The sequence below is a fragment of the Sturnira hondurensis genome, unplaced genomic scaffold (genome assembly GCF_014824575.4).
Source record: "Sturnira hondurensis isolate 20B ecotype Veracruz unplaced genomic scaffold, ASM1482457v3 Scaffold0018097, whole genome shotgun sequence".
Taxonomy (NCBI): Eukaryota; Metazoa; Chordata; class Mammalia; order Chiroptera; family Phyllostomidae; genus Sturnira; species Sturnira hondurensis.
Window position 1 is genome coordinate 3363762 of NW_028090728.1, and position 21493 is coordinate 3385254.

The window sequence follows — 21493 nt, forward strand, 5'->3', positions numbered from 1 at the left end:
GAAAGAATACAGTTAAGCAACCAAGAGATAGCCAACCTATCAGAAGCACAGTTCAAAATACTGGTGATCAGATGCTCACAGAACTGGTTGATTTTAGTCCGAAATTAGATGAAAAAATGAAGGCTACACTAAGTGAAATGAAAGAAAATGCACAGGGAACCAATAATGATGGGAAGAAAACTGGAACTCAAATCAATGGAGTGGACCAGAAGGAAGAACAAAACATCCAACCAGAAAAGAATGAAGAAACAAGAATTCAAAAAATTGAGGAGAGGCTTAGGAACCTCCAGGACATCTTTAAACGTTCGAACATCTGAATTATAGGGGTACCAAAAGGGGAAGAGGAAGAGCAACAAGTGGAAAAGTTATTTGAACAAATAATAGAGGAGAACTTCGCCAATCTGGCAAAGGAAATAGACTTCCAGGAAGTCCAGGAAGCTCAGAGAGTCCCAAAGAAGGTGGACCCAAGGAGGAACACACCAAGGCACATCATAATTACACTACCCAAGATTAAAATAAAGGAGAGAATCCTAGAAGCAGCAATAGATAAGGGGACAGTCACCTACAAAGGACTTCCCATCAGACTGTCAGCTGATTTCTCAAAAGAGACCTTAGAGGCAAGAAGGGGCTGGAAAGAAGTATTCCTAGTCATGAAATCCAAAGGCCTGCATCCAAGATTGCTCTATCCAGCAAAGCTTTCATTTAGAATGGAAGGGCAGAAAAAGTGCATCTCAGATAAGTTCAAGTTCAAGGAGTTCAACATCACTAAGCCCTTATTTTATGAAATGTTAAAGGGACTTATCTAAGAAAAAGAAGATAAAAAACATGTATAGTAAAATAACAGCAAACTCGCAGTTATTAACCACACCTAAGATAAAAACAAACTAACAAAACAACTACAACAGGAACAGAACCACAGAAATGGAGATCACATGGAGGGTTAGCAACAGGGGAGTGGGAGCAGGAGAAGGGGGAGCAGTTACAGAGAATAAACAGCATAGATGGTAGGTAGAAAATAGACAGGGGACGGGCAAGAATAGCATGGGAAATGTAAAAGCTAAAGAACTTAAGACACATGGACATGAACTAAAGGGGAGAATGTGGGTGGGAGGGGGTGTGCAGCATGGAGGGGAATGGAGAGGGGGAATGGGACAACTGTAATAACATAATCAATAAAATATATATTTTAAAAAAGAATGGCTATTATCCAAAGGTCAACAAAGACGTGTTGGTGAGGATATAGAGAAAAGGGAACCCTCATGCACTGTCAGTGGGAATGCAGGTTGATGTAGCCACTGTGGAAAACAGTATGGAGATATCTCAAAAAACTAAAAATAGAACTACCATCTGATACAGCAGTTCCACTTTTGTTTATCCAAATTAAGTCAAAACACTAATTTGAAAAGATATATGCACCCCTGTGTTCACTGCATGTTAAGTATAACAACTAAGATACAGAAGCAATCTAGGTGTCCATTGGTAAATGAATGGATAAAGAAAATGATGTATATTCCAAAGTGTTGAGTTTAATTCAAGGCAGCTTTCTCGTTCTGTTAACTAAACTTCGAGATATTGAAACACAAGCTAGGGGAGATGATTGGATAGAAAGCATTGCTCTATTCCAACTTCCAGTTAAGACTGAGGCATAGGTAAATATGCTTTGCCTCTGTGCACAAAATTACAAGTAAACTACCAAAAAAAAACAACCCAAACAAACTACTACAGCAAAAATTACAACTAAACTACAAAACAAATTTCACCCAAATTCATCAGAAAACTGAGCTGTATGGAAGTCCAACAACCAAGGATTTAAAGAAGCCACATTCATCATTCATCCAGATGGGTAGGAGGGGCAGAGATGCATGGAGAGACAGCAGAACAGGCAGTCCCACATACATGTGTGGTGGATGAAAATCCAGAGGGATACCTCGGTAGCAAGCAAGCCCAGCCCCCGATTAGACCACCCAGCCCAGGGTTCCAGCACCAGGAAAATAATTCTCCATAACTTCTGGCTGCAAAAACCAGTGGGGATTGGGGCATCAGAAGAAACTGCAGGGTTCTCAAAAGACTTCTCTTAAAGGGCTCACCATGGATTTAGGTCCCACACCCTCTGGGATTCAGCACTAGGGCAATAGCTGGAAAGGCACAAGTGGCATACTGGGGAAAGGGAGAAAGTGAAGTGACTAGCAAGGGGGCAAGTGCCAGGGAGACAGCTTTTTCTCAGGCAATCTCCAGAGGACAGGCAGCAGCATTGTCCCCTCTTTGAGCACTCCCCAAGCACTCCCCAAATATGACCCAAATGGAAGAACAGAACAGAACAAAACCCCAGAAAAAGAACTAAATGAAACAGAGATAACCAACCTATCAGATTCAGAGTTCAAAATACTAGTGATCAGGATGCTCAAAGAACTCATTGAATACTGCAACAACATAAAAAAGACCCAAGCAGAAATGAAGGCTGCATTAAATGAAAAAAGAAAAATCCACAGGAAACCAACAGTGGAGGGGATAAAGCCAATATTAAAATCAATGATTTGGAACATAAGAAAGAAGAAAGCATTTTATTAGAACAGCACAAAGAAAAAAGAGTTCAAAACAAAACAGAACAACAACGACAACAACAACAAAAAAACTAGGAGAGAATAAGGAGTCTCTGGGACATCTCCAAACATGCCAACATCCAAATCATAGGGGTGCCAGAAGGAGAAGATGAAGAGCAAGAAATTGAAAACTTATTTTAAAAAATAATGAAAGAAAACATCCCTAATTTAGTAAAGGAAATAGATATACAAGTCTAGGAAGCACAGTCCTGAACAAGTTGGACCCAAAGAGGATCACACCAAGATGCATCATAATTAAAATGTCAAAGGTTAAAGATAAACAGAGAATCTTAAAAGCAGCCAAAGAAAAGCAGACAGTTACCTACGAAGGAGTTCCCATAAGACTGACAGCTGATTTCTCAAAAGGTACTTTATAGACAAGAAGGGACTGGCAAGAAGTATTCAAAATGATGAAAAGCAAAGTACTACAAAGCTGGATTACTCTATCCAGCAAAGTGATCATTCAGAATGGAAGGGCAGATAAAGTGCTTCCCAGACAAGATAAAGCTAAAGGAGTTCACCACCACCAGGCCATTATTACATGAAATGTCAAAGGGAACCACATAATAAGAAAAAGAAGATCAAAACTATGAACATCAAAATGGCAATAAATGCACAACTATCAACAACTGAATTTAAAAAACAAATTAAGCAAACAAACAGAACAGGAACAGAATCATAGATATGAAGAACATTTTGAGGTTTATCAGCTGGTAGAGGGGAGTGAGAGAATGGGGAAAAAGGTGCAGTGATTAAGAAGTGCAAATTGGAAGGTACAAAATAAACAAAGGGATGTTAAGAACAGTATAGGAAATGGAGAAATCGAAGAACTTATATGTATGATCCATGGACATGAACTAAAAGAGGAGATTGCTGGATGGAATGGGGGTACCACATCAAGGGGGCAAATGGGAAAATTGGGACAACCGTAACAGCATAACCAATAAAATATATTTTTAATTTTTTAAAAAGAAAGCATTACTCTATTCATTTACCTCTTGGCCTATGGTGGGGTTGGGGGGAGAAAGAAAAGGGTGTATATATATTCCATAAAATATTACTCAGCAATAAAAAGAATAAAATCTTGCCATTTGGGACATGGATGGACTAGAGGGTATTATGTTAAGTAAATGGAGTCAGACAAAGAAAGATAAATCCTGTGTGGTTTCATTTATATGTGTAATCTAAAAAACCACAAAAAACCAAAGCAAATGATCAAACAAAATAAAAACAGACTCATAGACAGAGAGATCCACCTGATGGTTGCCCAGGGTTGGGGAGGGGAGGGAGAGAAAGGGGGATATAGTCAATAAGATTGTGATAAGTGTGCATAGTGACAGAGGATAACTAGACTTCGTGTGGTAATAATGTTGTAAGGAATGAAAATGCCAAGTCACTTAATTGTATACCTAAAACTAATATAATATTCTATACCAGCTATATTTTTAAAAAGAAAAGAAATGACACGGGACCAGAGGGATATTTGGATATTCAGAAAGAAATGAAGATAGTCAGAAGTGGCAATTTTCTGGGTAAGCATAAAAGTTTATTTTTCTCTTAGTATACTTAAAATACGTATGACTATTTAAACCAAAAATTATAACATTGTCTTCAGGGGTACCGTAAAGCAAATGTCTGTGTCCCATCTAAATTCACATGTTGAAACCTACCTCCCAACGTGATGAAGTTCGGAAGTGAGGCATTTAGGAGATGACTGGTACATGGGGCAGAGCCCTCATCCATGGGATTAGTGCCCTCATAAAAGGACCACAAAGCACTCTCTCCCACTTCTGCCATGTGAGGACAGAGAAGCGGCTGTCCATGAATTGGGAAGTGGGCCCTCACCAGACACTGCCTTTGGACTTCTGTTGCTGCCTTTGGACTTCCCAGCCTCCAGAACTGTGATAAATAAATTTCTCACAGTTGTTTTTAAGCTATCCTTCTGATGGTATTCTGTTATAGCAGCTAAACAGATAAAGAAAAGGGGGTTATAATATAGAGAGACATGATACATACGACACAAAGGACAGGAAGGAGCAGTCAATGCACTTGTGAGTTTATGAGAGTTCCATGTTTTATGTAAAGTGATACAATATTAAATTTCAGTAGGTTATAAAAGATAAGGATTGATATTATAACCCCTAGCAGACACTAATAAAAATGCAAAGCAGCATAGCTAAAAAGTCAATGGATAACTTAAAATAGAATTATAAAAATAATGCAGAATAAGGCAGGAAAGAGAAAAGAGAAACAAAAATCAGAAAGAACAAACAAAAATCAAATAACAGAATGATTGACTACAGGCCCAAATACAAAATATCAGTAATTCCATCAAATGCTCCTGGACTGGAGGACTTCCATTTCGCCCCGCCCCCTGCCCTGTGATGGTGATCCAGGAACAGATTTGGCCTCCTGCTGTGAACAACAACCACCACCAGACACAATATAAGAAACAATGGTTTCCAAAGACTGGAACCAGGAAGTGCAGAGCGGTGTTCCCTGATAGAAAGGAAATAAAATTGATGTGCCCTGACTGTCACAGCTTCCCAGCTGGAGAGCATCTGAGAATCCAGCACAAGGAGAGGGAACCAGAGCAGGGCCTCTGGAGTTTTCAGTCTAGGTATGGGGGATCCCTCCATCCTGGGCAAGCGTGAAAGGTTGGCCAGTCAACCCATCAGAGAACAATGACATCCCTAAGCTGGGGATGTGGGGATATAAAGTTGCCTAGAATTCACAGGACAGACCACCAGCAAAGAGAGGAGCTGCAGAAAGAGTGTTCCAGAAGTCTGCAGGTGATCCCCTCAAGTCTTCAGCTTACTGGCCGGCGTAGACATATCAGTAAACCTAAGGCAAGAGAAATAACTGCCAGAAAGGAGCAGGTAAAATATTCCCGGAGTTACTTGGGGCTGAAAACAGTTCCTGTTCCCACCTGCAAGAGCCAAGAAAGCCTACGATGCACAGGCACCAAGGAGAGCACTCAGAGGGGTGTGGAGCCCACATGCAGGCAGAGCAGCCCTAGAATAAGACTGATCTGGTCATTCTTATACAGCATAAAGGCCTGAAAGGATCAAACTGCTTCCAGTCACTTGACCATGATCCAAAACAAAAGGAAAAGATATTTAAGGAGTACAAATATAAGGGGGGAAAAGGAAAGAGGGAAAAGAGCAACCAAACAAAGTAAAAGTCACAATGTTTGGCATTCAATCAAAAATGGCCACGTATGAGAAGAAGCTGGAAAATACAACCTATAATAAAGAGAAAGATCAATAGTGAAAGACCCCAAAATAAAACACACAATAGATTTAAAAGACAAGAACATTATAAGAGCTGCTGTAAATACATTCTATATGTTCAAGAAAGTGGAGGAAAGACTGAGAATGGTAGGTAGAAATATGGAAGATATCAAAAGACGAACAAAGGAAATAGACTATTCATGAGCTGAGGCACAGCTTCAAGAAACCAAGTATATGTGAAATAGGAGGAGGAAGGGAAGAAGACTCACACACCCACATAATTCCTAACATACTTAAAAGTCTTCCAATAAGTGAATGAACATCAGTTTTTCAATGTCGATTAATTCAGTTCTTCGGTCACACTAAGTGACATTTCAAGTGCTCAATCACCAAACATGGGTATGGGCTACTATATTGGGCATCCCAGGTATAAAGTAAGGAGTAAGTAAATCAATTTAAATATATACAAATTTATATATATTTAAATATATATAAATTTACTTACTTATAGAGTAAGTAAATAATGACATTTACCCATGTTAAGAGCTTGTCAACTTGTGTGAGAGCTGCAAACAGAAGGAGCAGGCTATATGCACAACTCAATGCAGAGAACTGGGCCATGTGAAAGGTTCAGGATCACCGATATAACCATTCTAGTAATCAACTCGGTCCACCTGGGTCACAGACCAGTACCCAGGCACATTTCTGTCCACAGTTGAAGCCACCGCAGCCACAGAGATTGCAAATGGTATAAGGCCCTCCCGGCATCTCGATGCATGTTCAAGGTGCCCCTGAGTGCACAGTGGGGGCTTCAAATCTCAGAGAGACATCCACAGGCAGTGGCTGCCGCACATCACTTATGCAAATTTAAGATGTGGCCCCCCCAGCCAAATTTCTTCTCAGTCAGATGTGATATAATACGTATTGCCTGACTATCTCTTGTCATGAAAATTATCTTGAGTTTTGTAAAGACAAGGAAGAAGAAAGCTATATAAACAAAAATTTTCTTCCTTTTTTTTACATCTATGTCACTCTGCAGTTACAAATAATGAAACACACAGCACCTTGCTTAAGCATAAAAGAAAACCACCAAAACCCTAGGAGGCCAGAGTCATAAGCTCTCCACAGTTACCTTCATCAGAAAATGCTCCAAGAAAATGCTTTCCCCATCCCCTACTGTTACCATCAGAGCTGGGAGAGTTTCACCTGTTGGCCAAGATGGCAGCAGGGGGAGGTTCTTACACTGAGTGCACCAAAAACTAGTAAGATGAATGGATAGGGCCTGAGCACACCAAAAGCTAGAAAGACAATTGGATAAGAGAAAGCCCTCCCTTCCCTATCCCTATAAGAAGCTTGGGCTAGAGCAGGAAGGAGAGACAGGCTTCGAGACAGGAGTCCACCACTCTCCCAGGTCACATGGCACCTGAATACTGGCCTCACAAGTTTGGCTTTTGTTGTAGCAGGCAGCCAACCCTCCATTTGTTTGATTACACCACCCCCTTTTTCTGAAGCTGTGTCACACAGGCACACCCAGTTGGTGGAACCTGTTCACATATCCATACTGTCGTGGAAGGGGAGTGTGGGAAAGTGAGTTCCCGGCTTTTCTACCCTGAAGAGGAGAGATCATTAACATGGAACATCCCTCAAACACCAGATGGCTGTCCACGGGCCCCTGGGAGGCTACTGAGGGTGACAGAGGTCTAGCTCAGCACACAGCTGGTGTCACAAATGGAAAAAGAAAGCTAATGTGTTTCCTTTGATGTTGGCATAGGAGCATAATTTTTAAAATGTGAGAAAACATAATTCTGGTGTAAATAGGTAGTAAGCACATCAAAGTATTGTTCAAGTCATTCAAGGGATCCAGCAGGAAGATAAAGATAGGTCAAAAGATCACATGGGAAAATGGAATTTTTATAGTTAGTGGGAAAGAAAGGCCTGATGACACAAAATCTGCTAATCAGACGGAAACTGCATCGTCGTCCTATACAGCACAGTGGCTCTCGAGCCTTCCACAGTGGCTCGAGAGCCTTGGGTACTGGGAGCCTTGGGTACCTTGGGTACAGAGGAGCCCTGGGTACTGGGCCCCACCCCCAGAGTCTGTGCTTTTGTGGGTACAGGGTGCGTTTCTTAAACATTCCCCAGTGATGCTGCTGCTGCTGCTGCTGCTGGTCCGGGGGCTGTACTCTGAGAACCACTGCCCTCCAAGGAACTTTCACAGTATGCTTTGGTGTGGTCTTCTCTGCTGTTCATAAAAGAAAAGCATTGCTCCTTATTTGCCATCTACTCATTAATCTTTAAGTTTGAGAGAGTCATAAAATGTCCAGGTCCCAATCAAAAGTGAATACGGTAAGCTGAGCTTCATTCCCTTAACGAGTCGATGAGTCATACTGTCTAGCACAATATCCAAAGTCAAGCTTTGGGTGATTTTTCTTAACCAGTGGTGCTGATTACATAAATGTATTATTATATATTTTTGCACTGAGTTGTCCAAATTGCCAACCAAAGTAAAGACTGCCACGTATCACTTTGGATATTATTTTCCACTAACAAGAAAAACAAGTGGAAAAGAAAAATAGTGTTACCTCCCTTGCGTGTTAACCTTTATAGTTTTCACTGGGTTATTATACATATCTCATTTGATCCTTGTCATGATTTTTAGGGACACATAAACTGAAACTCTGGGACTTTATCCCGAAGGTCACAGTGAATGGGGAGTGTCAGAGAGTGTTATTCCCATGAGATGCAACGTGGGGGACATCCTAATGCCAGTGAGGTGACTATGGCCACAGTAGTTTAAGCCTTGTTCACCGTCCTCATTTTGTTATTTTGTCGCTGGTTTTACAAAATGAAAGCCTTGCCCCTAGCATACTGGAGCCTCTTGCAATAGCTTGGCTGTTAAAATTCCCCCATGCATAAAAGAAAGTGCAGAAGAAAGTTTTGTGGGTTTTTTTCTAAAATAGCTAGGAGTACCTATCTCAAAATGGTGCAAATATGGCATTTTTTTGTCAGAATTAAAATCAGAAATTCTAGTAACCCATTTAGGAAGTCGCACCTCTTCAGGGAGAAGTACTTTTTGACAACTGTGTTCTGCCACTTGCCAGCTTGCCAGAGACTCCAGAAGGCACATCACACCCCCTGGCTGGTGTCTCGGCTTTGGTGATGGGATGACCCCCTGCTGGCAGAAGGGTGGCCCCTGGGCAGAAGGGTGGCCCCTGGGCAGGCTAAGCAGAAAGGGTACCAGGCTGCAGACACCCCACAGCCTGGCAACAATGTCCACTGCCGGGGGAGGGGAGAGGAACAATGGCTCTTCCTTTACCAAGCCACCTACCTCTCTCTCTCTGTCTCTGCCATCTTGTATCCCCATGTATCTCTCTGTCTCCATGTCATCTCTGGGGTCCCTGATGAGTCACTTCTGTTGTGTGTGTGTGGGAAGGCTGGCATTTTGCAGACTGTCAAGGAGAGAATCCTACGAGAAATGAGAGGCTCAGCACGGATGGGCCACGCATACTTCCCTGAGGGAAAGAGCTGCCACACTCACAGCTTCTCCTTCCAAGAAAGGAAGGTGTGTGTGTGTGTGTGTGTGTGTGTGTGTGTGTGCATCAAGGCACACTTACAGGCCACTGAATGCTTGACCAGATGATCTGGTCTCCTTTCCTTCAGCAGCCCCTATCAGGAGGCTGCCCCCTTCCCAGCCTCTATTCCAACCCCTTTTTGTTTCCACTTTCATTCCTTGCTGAGCAGCAGAGCAGAGTGTATATGAGCAGAGGCCTGGGACCAGGCTGCGTGGGTTCAGTCCTGTCTCCAGCACTTACAGGTGTGTGATTTCCAGCATATTAGTGAATCATGCCTCAGTTTCCTCATTTCTAGCATGGGGTGACAGGCCTGTCTTAAGGATTAAATAATTGAGTCACCATGAGCAGAGAATGAAAGGCCTTGCATGGCACGTGCTAAACTGGGGTCACACATTTGTGCTGCACGACTTAGAAGAACAGGGCACAGACCGGGTGGGGCCTGAAGGAAGCGAACACAATCATCAGCATAAGAGTATTGATTGAGTACCAGCTGTGCGCTGGGCATTGTGCTGTTTGTGTGAGAGCCAGTACCCTGCAGGGGTATCCCCTTCACAGATGAGGGACTAGACAGGTTAAACAACTTGCCCAAACACACGGCATCCTGTTCCCATACCCAAGCTTCCCCTGTGCCTGGCTGCTGTGCTCGTACTTCCTGTTGACATCATTACTGCCCCATAAAGAGACAAACATAGATTACCTTATGCAAGCCAACCCTGTCAGTCTGAGGCAGGGAGGGAGGAGAAGCGAGTGGCTGCCTCCCTACACCAGGAGCACCGAAGACTGAGAAGAAAGGAAGGTCTCTATGAAGGACAAGCCTGCCAAACTTCACATTTTCCTGGGCTCTACCTCTGAGATGTCCACATTATGGGCTTCCAAATGGGCAGGAAGTCAGTTCCCCAGAAACTTTCAGCACCCCTCCCCGCAGATGCAGTCATTCTCAGCATGCCCTCCACACTCAACAGTTTGGCACTGGAAGCCTTCCTCGGCAGGAGGTGGGACTGCTGTGTACTGTGCTCAGAACTGTTTCCGAGGACCAGCAACCTGGATGTGCTGACAGGATGGGAAGACAGCTCTTCTTTCCTGTGACATCTCCTAGTTGTCTTCTTCTTTGTTTTTATTGTTGACACTGTTACAGATGGCTCCCATTCTCCCTCTTAGCCCCTTTCTACCCAGGCCCCGCCCCTTGGCCTTCTCCACATTGTTGTCTGTCTGAGACAACACGGGCTATGCATATATGTTCATATGTTCCTTGGCTAATCTGGAAAGACGGCTCTTTACTTGCTTCTGCCAGGGACCATAAAGGTAAAGCCTTATGCTGGATGCCACCCCTTCTGACACTGGGATGCAGGAAGCCCAAGGTGGTAAGAGCCAAGCAGCCTGAAATGTGTCCCTAAGACAGCCACCAAGAACCTCCAGGGTCAACTCAGCCCAGATGGCAGCTGGGGATGGTTAGGTCTTTGCAACGGCTGGCAGGAGGAGGGTGCCCCGCTGGCCACCCCTCACCACTGAAGCCAGAGGCTGGAGCATGGGGCTCTCGTTTCTCTACTTGGGATGTGCTTTTCAGCTCACAGTTTTTTCCTGTTTGAGTAATAAAGGGTTCTGTTTTTCCTGTGTCCCCTGCTGTTCCTGCTGTGCAAGGAGGCCTCTCCTCTGTGCCCAGATGGCAGCCCGGCACTTCAGAGACCCAGCAGGGCTGTGAACACAGTGACCACCAACTGGAGGCCTCACCAAGCAGATAGGAGGGCTGCCCTGCAGGCTGCCTGACCCACCCTCCATTCCCCTCCTGGCTTCCAGATCATCCTGCCCAGACAGGTGCTGGAGGGCCAGTGTCTCCACTGCTAGCACTCGATTTCAGGTGCCACAGTCTCTTGCCTGGATGATTGCTCTCAACCCCGACAGGTGTCTCCCTCTCTGTTCTCCTACAGCAGCCCAAGGGAGCCTTTCTGAACCTGTGGCAGGTCCTGCCCTCTGCCCAGAGCCCTGCAACAGGCCCTGCTTCAATCAGAGTCAAAGCAGAGTCTCCAAAACAACCCAAAAGTCCATCAGTGGACGTATGTTCTGGTAAAAAAAACTGGGGTACATCCATACAGTGGCATGTTACTCAACTATAAAAAGGAACAAAATACTGACATGCCACAACATGAATGAAGCTTCAAAATTTATGCTAAGTGAAAAAAGCCAGACACAAAATACCTATGAAAGGCCCAAGATAGGCAAATCCACAGAGACAGAAAGCAGACCAATGGTTGCCAGGAGCTGGGAGACGGGGGATGGGACAGGACTGCCTATGGGAACAGGGTTTCCATTCAAAGTGATGAGTGTTCTAGGACTAGAGATGGCAGTTGTATACACTACGAATGGACTTCATGTTGCCGAATGCTTAACTTTATGTTATGTGAATTTCACTTCAATAAAAAAAATTTAAGTATTGCATTAAATTAAGAAAAATGGCAAAAGTAGTTAATACTATGTTTTGTGTGTCTCACCATACACACACATGCAGGTTCACCCTTGGTGAGGAGGCATGACTGCCCTCCCTCTGTCCCCTTGCTCTTTCACTCCAGCCACACTCCGAAGCACCAGAGACACTTCCACCTCAGGACCTTAGGCTCTTTCCCAGATGTGGCTTGCTCCTTCATCAAGTTTTCACTCAAATGTCACTTTCCCAGTGAGCTCTTCCTTACCATTCTATTTAAAACGGCAAACATCTCTTCACTCAGCATTTCCCTTAGCCCACTTTATATTTTTTTCCACATCACATTACTTTTGTATCATGTGTATTTTCACTCCCTGCACCAAAATGTAAGCTCCTTGCAGTTAAAAAAAATGTATTGATACTGTTACAGAACAGAGGTCCAAGATGGGGAGGGGGGCAATATTTGGCCCACCCAGGGATGCCAAAACTGTTACAGAACAACAGGGGCCCCTCCAAGTGTTGGGAGCTGACCAGCAGCCATCCCTTGACACAGTCGGGACAGATGAGATGCATCTGCACAGCAGAGGCAGCTGTGGCTGAACTTCCTGTCTATCTCTCCCTGCATATCTGTCTTTACGATTAATAGATGGTGGGATATTTAGACACCTTTGTTTCAGGTCCAATGATCTGCATAATTCCAATGAAGTTGTACAAAATGATTTCTTGGCCATAGAACAAAAGTCCTCCCCTAATGGGGTAGCCCCTGAATGTCTAAAAGTTGATGGAGTAACAGCCCCTTCTCTACCTTGGACAGGAATATGTACTAATTAGAATTAGGCAAAGAAACAGGAGAAGCTGGTTAGCGACTACAAACTAAGCATGTAGAAACAATTACCAAGGAGTTAGAGTCCATATTGCATAAAGAAACACTTTAGACACATAGATAGATAGCTAAGTTAGACATCACAAAGGCCTTATAATGAATTTCCTAACCTCTGCTCGGTCTAGCATACCTTTTGCCCCATGTCAAATTTTAAGACCTTTAATAAACAATAAGACATTCAAACTCTGTACATAGAGCTATTTCAAATTCTCTGATTAATGGCTCTCCTGGTCAAAACAACTTCTGTTTAACATAACTGAAACTATGGAAATTCTTGTACTTTTCCTGGTTACCTCTGTATTGTTTTTTTCTGCTTAACTGATCATGCCATGTACCTGTTCCTTTAATATTATATAACAACCTCAATAAAAATAAAGCCTAAATCAAACTCTGTGAGTTTGGTCAGACCCACAGAGGCTGGCTGTTCTCCAGCATCCAACTGGGTGTCTGACTTGTCATTCGTCACCTGTGCCGTCCATCCTTCAGGAACCCAGAACCCTGTTGAGACTGGGCCCCTGCATCCAAGGATGGTATACTAATACTGCCTAGACCACCTACAGGGCTCATCTGTCTGCTGCCAGAGGGAAGGCATTTCTCAATGCCAGAGATTTGTGAAAAGGAAAGGAAAGGTTTATTTAAAGCTATACAGACTTAAAGTAGTGACCCAATGTCCCCATTAAAATATCAAAGTCCTTTAGATAACCACAGATGCCCACAGTCCTTCCTTCTCCTCCTGCCCTAATTCGGGGTACCGTATCTCAGGAAAAGAAGCACATGTCTGTGTTTCAGGCCGGTGGCACCATCAGCTGTGTCGCTGTCCAAGAGGATCTCTAATTAATCCAAAGCCATGCGGCGCCTTCTCATGGCCCACTGGTAAGAGTTCTTTGTACCCATTTTCCAGGCAAAGTCTATCCTGCTTCCCAGGCCACATGGCCAAAGGGAGCAGCCCAAAGCCGTGTGGGCCTCTTCTACCAAAGCTGCAGGGGTTTGCACTCCACCAAAGCGCATGGCTTTTTTCTTCAACTGGCTGTGGGGGTCTCCACTCTGGCAAAGCCGAGTCGTTCTCTCCTTCACCTGGCCAAAAGGGGGTCCTCACTCTGCCAAAACTGCATGGCTCTCCCTCAGTGGCTGCTGTGTCTGAATTTCAATCCCTGTGCCAGTCTTCCTTTGTACCCCCATTTCTGTCTCCTCCCACAATCAGTTACACCTGCCAGCTTTCCTGTATTATTCCAAGTTTACTGGGCTGCTATAGTGAGCCTGGGCAGGTGTGGCCCCATGGCGTGGAGCAAATCATCTCCAAGTTCTCATGTAGGCGCTGTAACCAGGGAGTGTTGCCTCCCAGTTACATCTTGGGTGGAAGTCACTCCCTTCTCCCTGGCTCAGAGCATGGCCACAGCTATTTACCATATATATGAAACCAGTTAAAGGTTATAGATACCTTAAATGACCATGCCAGAGGTTAGCTGCAAAACTATTTCTATTCAAAACAACTCTCAATGGCCCTGCTCCATTTGTCCCTTCCCCAACTCACATCCTATGGTGGGGAAGAGGTGAGGACATCTTATATGTCTTTCTAATATTTCCTGGACACCTTGAGTTCTGGACCCCATTCCAAATCCCTCTTTGGGCGCCCCCTCTTGGCTGCGCCCTGTTACAATACGTACTCAGGACCTAACCCATTCCTGACATTCAGTGATTATACTTTTTGAAAGTTTGCTTTACACCACTTCATTTTTCTAAAAGGCCTACATTAGTACCTGCTTTTGCTAACTGAAAGAACTCTGAAGAGGATTTTTCTTTTGCAAAAAAAAAAAAAATTGCACTCAGAATTTGTTTTGCAATAAGCGCCTGTAGAGGTCATATCCACACTCCAGGCAGCAAGAAGGGACCCACAGTTCCTTCCTGGGGAGCTATACTCAGCATCTCAGTACCACAGCTTTGAGCTGCATCTGTGAGCATCTACACTTCACCTCCATTTATTCCATGCATCCATTAGCAAGATGTGTCCTAAGGTATCAGAAGAGCCTAAGAGAGCTCCTGCAGGTGTTATGTTTGGTATAAAATTGATCATAATTAAGTGTTTAGACCAGGGGTGTCAAACTCATTTTCACTGGGGGCCACAATAGCCTTGCGGCTGCCTTCAAAGGGCCAAATGTAATTTCAACTCCTTAACAGCTAAGGAGTAGTTACATTTATACAAGTCCTAAAATTATTTTGACCCATTGAAGGCAACTGCGAGGCTGTTGTGGCCCCCGGTGAAAATGAATTTGACACCTCTGATTTAGACTGTGCTGAAAGAAATAAAGATATTGAACAGGCATTGAATTTTGAGACCAAGCACGCTCAGAAACTTCCCCATCTATGTTAATGGTAAAACTGTAGAAGGGTACAGCCAGGGGGCCCCCAAAAGAAGGATTTGTAATGGGGTCCAGAACTGAGGGTGTCCAGGAAATATTAAAAATATGGGATGTCCTCACCCCCACAAGTCTGAGCTGTGGGGAATGGGGTACATGGAACAGGGGCATTGAGTTGTTTTGCATAGCAACAGTTTCGCAGATAACCTCTAGAATGGTCATTTAACATATCTATAACCTTTAACTGGTTTCATAGATATGTTAAATAGCTGTGGCCATGCTTTAAAGCTAGGGAGAAGGGAGTGACTTCCACCCAAGATGAAACTGGGAGGCAACTCCCAACCCCTGTTACAGTGCCTGCATGAGAGCTTGGAGATGATTGGCTCCACACCATGGGGCCACGCCTGCCCAAACTCACTATGGCAGCCCAGTAAAGCTGGGAGGATGTGGGAGACCTGAGAAGTGTAGCCGATTGTGGGAGGAGTTGAAAATGGGGCTGCAGAGGAAGATTGGCATGGGGATTTAAACGCAGACATGGCAGCGATTGAAGGGAGAACTATGGGCTTTTGGCCAGAACGGGGACTCCCACAGCCATGTGATAGAGAATCGCCATGTAGCTTTAGCAAAGAGAACCACGTGGCTTTGGCCAGAGTTGGGGTACCACCCTCCCCCTCCCGCAGCCATGAGAAGAATCATCACGCAACTTTAGCAGAGAACCACCCTGCAGCTTTAGCAGAGAACCACCACGCAGCTTTCTATTTCTTTTCCTGAGATATGGTACCTTGGACTGGGCAAAGGGGAAAAGAAGGACTGTGTGTGTTTGTGGGTGTTTTAAGGGACTTTGGGATTTTGATGAGGACATTAAGTCATTACTCTTAAGTCTGTATCACTTGAATAAATAATTCCTTTCCTTTTCACCAATCTCTAACATGAAGAGCTGTAATTCTCTGGTGAAGGGAAAGGCGAACCTAGTACAGGGGGACCCCAGGAGAAGGGGGGGTCAACTAGGTAACACTGTGGGACCCCTTCCCCTGGTGGCCAATCTGGGAAACCATGGGAGACCACATGTGCAGTAGCTTTACAACTACTTGTCACAGGAAAATCCTGCCAAAACTAGCCAGAAAGGATCCGCCCTACAAGGATAGAGTCCCTCCAGCCCATGAGGTCAGTCTCTGCTTGGAGTTGGCCTGCTCCCATGTTCTTGGCTATAAACTCTGGGTGTTCAGTTCAATTCCTTGTCCTGATCACCAAGAACCTGGTTACCTGTGCCCACCTGTGACAAAACTGCCTTTCTCTTGACATCATTTCACCGTCCTGTGCCAGAAAGGGTGGGCTCCTGGAACAATCAGCCCTAAGAAAGAATTTATAAAATCCTGTGAAACCTGCTTTGTTCAGAATGCTCTCAATTAAATGATAAGGGTCCAAGCAAGAAATGAGTTTGTTCCTCAAAGTTTTATGGCCCCTTAGCTATCTGACCCTGACTCAAAATAGGCCCTCAGAGTTCTTTGTTAGATCCTTACTGCCTGATAATGATTAATGAGCTTTACCTGTATTGTGCAAAAGGATCCCAATAAAAGCCCACTGAGGAAAAGCCCATCTCCTTTGGCCCTTCTCCTTTGAGAGATCGGCCACCTTTCTTCACCAAGCAGATCATGTCTTGGTAGACTTAGACTTATTCTCATTCGTGGTGGTAGTGGTGGTGGGGGGCAGGGCCCTGTGGGTGGACCCCCCCTACACCCAGAGTCTCCAGCACTACTTTCCTTTCCTGTACATCCTCCTTCCCCCACCCCCAAGTCTGCAGCTTCCTTTTCAGCTCTTGCCTTCTCTCTGCCTGAGGAACACCTCCCAGCCTTCAGGGGCTTCTTCCTATTCATCCATCATCAAATCCTGCTCATTCTTCCCCCAGAGAAAATCCACTCCTTCCCTCTCCACATCCATCACCTAGTCTTGAATCCTCCTTGGCGAGAGACATGCCTCATTCCATGGTTGCTTACTCCAGAGTTATCTTTTATAAGCACAAATTGGATCACAGCTTTCCGTCAGCTTCCTGTTGCCCTTAGAATAAAATCCAAATACCTTCTGAGTACTGAATGAGCCTGGCCCACCTCAGTCCCACCTCGGGGGAGTAGCACAGGCTTTTCTTTCTCCCCCGGACTTTCACTGTCACTCAAGTCTGCACTCAGAGGTCAGACCTCCAGCAACTCTCCTGACCTTGCTGGGAAGCATCGCTGCACCCAGCAGGCACCCAGAGAGTGCCCCGCTTCCTTTCCTTCACAGTGCCAAATCTCCTGGATCTCCCTTCCTTCCAGGGAGGATGCTGCCCCTGTGGGTAATGGCCCTGGAGTGTGTATGCTGCTGCAGACCAGCGTTCTTTAGTCCTGCTGCTCCTTAGGATCCCTGGGGGACTTTTTATAAAGGGTTAAGGTCCAATCCACACTCTTCAAATCCATTTTTATCATTCTGGGGGCAAACAGAGGCATCGTATTTCTTTTTGTTTGTTGGTTTGTTTGTTTTTTAAAGCTCCTCAGATTATTCTAATGTGACCTCAGGGTTGAAAAGCAACTATTTCAGGACCCCAAGATGGTGGCCAAGTAGGTGAAAGCTGAATCCACTTGTTCTTGCCCCCAACTCAGACTTTTGGCTGACCTTCTGACAACTAACCTGCACAATCAGTGGAATCTTAGCTGATGTGAAGTTCTGAAGCCAAGGAATACAGAAGATGCTTTGCACTGTCCAGTAAGGAAATGTTACAAGTTGAAAGGGAAATACCCTGTGCATGGCACTGCAACAGTGGAGAGAACAGACAGAAATTGCAGCTCTGGAGTTCCCTCTTGCCTCAGAGCAAGGGGCCCTAGTCCCACACAGGGATCTCCAACCATAACTGGGAGAGACTTGGGAAGATACATGGAGTCTGGGAGACCCAGGCTACACACACACACAGCAAGCAGCATGTCTATAATGGTAGCGCCAACCTGGAGAGTTCCAAACAAGGACTCAATCTCCTAAAACAATCAGGTTGCTGCACCTGGGTCTGGCAGAGGCATCAGCAGGATGCAGTCAGCTGAGACCATGAAAAACATTTTGCTTTTGGGGGAGGAGGTATGTGCAGAGAACCACACAGTGACACAGTACTGCAGTGTGGGTACCACATAGAGACTTTTATTTATTTTATTTTATTTTTTATTTTTTTAAAATATATTTTATTGATTATACCATTACAGTTGTTCTATTCCCCCCTTCATTCCCCTCCACCTGCACACTCCCTCCCCCACCATTCCTTCCCCTTAGTTTATAACCACGTGTCTCAAGTTCTTTAGATTCTATATTTCCCCTACCATTCTTGCCCTCCCCCCTACCTATTTTCTACCTACTGTCTATGCTATTTTCTGTACCTTCTCCCCTCTTCTCCTCCTCCCACTCTCCTGTTGCTAACCCTCCATGTGTTCTTCATTTCTATGGTTCCACTCCTGATCTAGCTGTCCTCTTGGTTTGCTTTTGTTTTAGGTGTGGTTGTTAATAACTGTGAGTTTGCTGTCCTTTCACTGTTCATATTTTTCATCTTCTTTTTCTTATATAAGTCCCTTTAGCATTTCATATAATAAGGGCTTGGTGATGATGAACTCCTTGAACTTGACCTTATCTGAGAAGCACTTTATCTGTCCTTCCATTCTAAATGAAAGTTTTGCTGGATAAAGCAATCTTGGCTGTAGGTCTTTGGATTTCATGACTTGGAATACTTCTTTCCAGCCCCTTCTTGCCTGTAAGGTCTCTTTTGAGAAATCCGCTGACAGTCTGATGGGTACTCCTTTGTAGGTGACTGTCCCCTTATCTCTTGCTGCTTCTAGGATTCTCTCCTTCATTTTAGTCTCGGCTAATGTAATTATGATGTGCCTTGGTGTGTTCCTTCTTGGGTCCAACTTGTTTGGGACTCTCTGAGCTTCCTGGATTTCCTGGAAGTCTATTTCCTTTGCCAGATTGGGGAAGTTCTCCTTTATTATTAGTTCAAATAAGTTTTCCACTCGTGGCTGTTTCTTTCTCCCTTCTGGTACCCCTATAATCCAGATGTTGGAACGTTTAAAGATGTCTTGGAGGTTCCTAAGCCTCTCCTCATTTTTTAGAATTCTTGTTTCTTCATTCTTTTCTGGTTGGATGTTTTGTTCTTCCTTCTGGTCCATTTCATTGATTTGAGTCCCAGTTTCCTTTCCATCGCTATTGGATTCCTGGACATCTCCCTTCATTTCAATTAGTTTAGCCTTCATATGTTCCTCTAATTTGTGACTATAATCAACCAGTTCTGTGAGCATCCTGATAAACAGTGTCTTGAATTGTGCTTCTGAGAGGCTGGCAATTTCTCGGTCACTGAGAGTTATCAGCTCTGGGACTTTGAGTTCTTCTTGTGCCATCTTTTGGGTTGTTCGTGCCTGTTTCATAGCAGGATCGGAGCCCTAACGTGTTCACTAGCGCAGGGCAACTCAGTCGCTGGGTTGTGACGCTGTATGTGGGGGTGGGGTCAAAGAGGGACTACGGCGTCCCGTCTGACACCGCGGCCCCCAACTGGGGTCGCAGCCGCTGCTGTCACAGGGCCCACGTGTTTCGTCCCACTGCATGCGAGTGTGCCACCGCCATCAGCCCTCGCCCCCTGGGGCCTGTGTGGTCCCTGCGTGGTCCCACTGTGCATGAATGTGCAACCGCAGTCAGTCTGCCCCGCACCCCAACTGGCTCCGGGCTGCCTGCGCGACCAGGTCGGGGGACCTGTCCTTCCCGACCCTGCTCGCTGCTGGTTCCGCCCCTCTTACCCTCTGTACCCGGTGAATGGCTAGATGTAGTTGGACTTCCATATAATTCAATTTTCTACCCTTTGGCTGTGTCTTTGTTTCTCCAAACCTTTGTTGTATTCAAACTTGGTTGTGGGAGAAGGCACAGTGTTTCCACCTATGCCTCCATCTTGGCGGAAGTCCCCACATAGAGACTTTTAAAAAGGAGCTGAAAGGTGGCTGGGCAAAGACCCTAGGAAGAGACCAGATTGAAAGCAGTTTGTTCTCACTGAATCCAGTCAGGGCGGTAGGTCAGAGAGTTGCGCAACAAGGGTTTTGCTGGGCCCCACCCAGCTTGGCTAGCAGGCCAGGGGTTGTGCGGGACACAGAGTTCTGGACTGCATTTCCTGCAAAGGGAATGGGAGATAGACTTGAGCACCAGAGATTCTTTGCAGTCAGGCAGATCCCCTGCAGAGTAAAACCATCTAGGAAGGGAACCGAATGCACAGCACCCCCCCCCCCCTTCAGAATGGTCTGACTAGGCTCAGAAGCCCCCTGCTGGGCACATATTTCCAATGAAAGAAAAGGAAAGGCCAAGGGGAGACTTTCTGAACTTTTCTCATCCACAAGACCGCCTGGTTGCTCAGGCCGTATTCCAATGAAACCAGCTGGGCAGAAAGTGCAGAAATTAGCACATCAAGTGGTATTCAGGGCCCACCCAGCTTTGACTCTTATACAGAGCCGCCATCGGCACCAGGCAGGAAAGAACTGACTGTTTTACACAGATTGGCCCTTCACATGAAACGGACAGCTAACTCATCAGAAATGATGCATTATTAGAAATAATCGGGGACAGACCAAGACATGTGGTACAGGAGCAGGGGAACATACCTGTCATCTTCCCTGAAGACTGAACAGCACCTCCTGGGAAGACCCAGGGTCCCCATCCTCCTCCTGATCTCACTAGAAGCCCCCTCAGTAACAGATGGGTGAGTGCTAATACTAAGCCTAACAGCAGGACTGCAGATAGAGACAGGTGGAGGAGGCACCTGCAGTGCTTTCAGACACTGGATGACCCACTCCTGGGCCTTGTACTGATGAAAAGCCAGCAGGGCAGAGCAGCGAGGACTATCTCAGACACAGCCAAGTCTGAAGAAGATAGCCACACACTGTGAATCACTTGCAGCCTCTAGCAGGCTACCTAGACCTAGACAGGGACAGTGTTTGATAGTACCAAAGTTGTGTTACAGAACAGACCTAGGGCGGGAGGGGGTGAACAATATACTATTACCAAATGGACCCCTCCTTGTGCTCTGGGGGTCTCCCCCTACTATGTTTGCCTGGCCCACCACCAGGGAAAGATGCCTCTTAATGCCAGAGATTGGTGAAAAGGAAAGGAATTATTTATTCAAAAAGTTATGTTACAGAACAGAGCCAAGGGGGTGGTACAAGATACTATTACAGAAAGGACCCCCCCACTAGGTTCGCTATGCCCACCTCCAGAGGGAAGATGTCTCTCAATACCAGAGATTTGTGAAAAGGAAAGGAAATGTTTATTAAAAGCTGTACAGACTCAAAGTAGTGACCCAATGTCTTCATTAAAATACTAAAATCTTTAAGGATACCCACAGATGCACACAGTGCTTCCTTCTCCCTCTGCCCCAGTCTGGGGTACCGTATC

The 21493-nt window shown here is 45.1% G+C and overlaps 1 non-coding gene across 1 annotated transcript; it reads left to right on the plus strand.

Moving 5' to 3' along the window:
• Positions 1 to 1510: 1510 nt before the first annotated feature.
• Positions 1511 to 1641, plus strand: LOC119002826 (small nucleolar RNA SNORA36 family). Its single transcript, XR_005069821.1, has one exon. It is a non-coding gene; the product is annotated as a small nucleolar RNA SNORA36 family (small nucleolar RNA).
• Positions 1642 to 21493: the final 19852 nt, after the last annotated feature.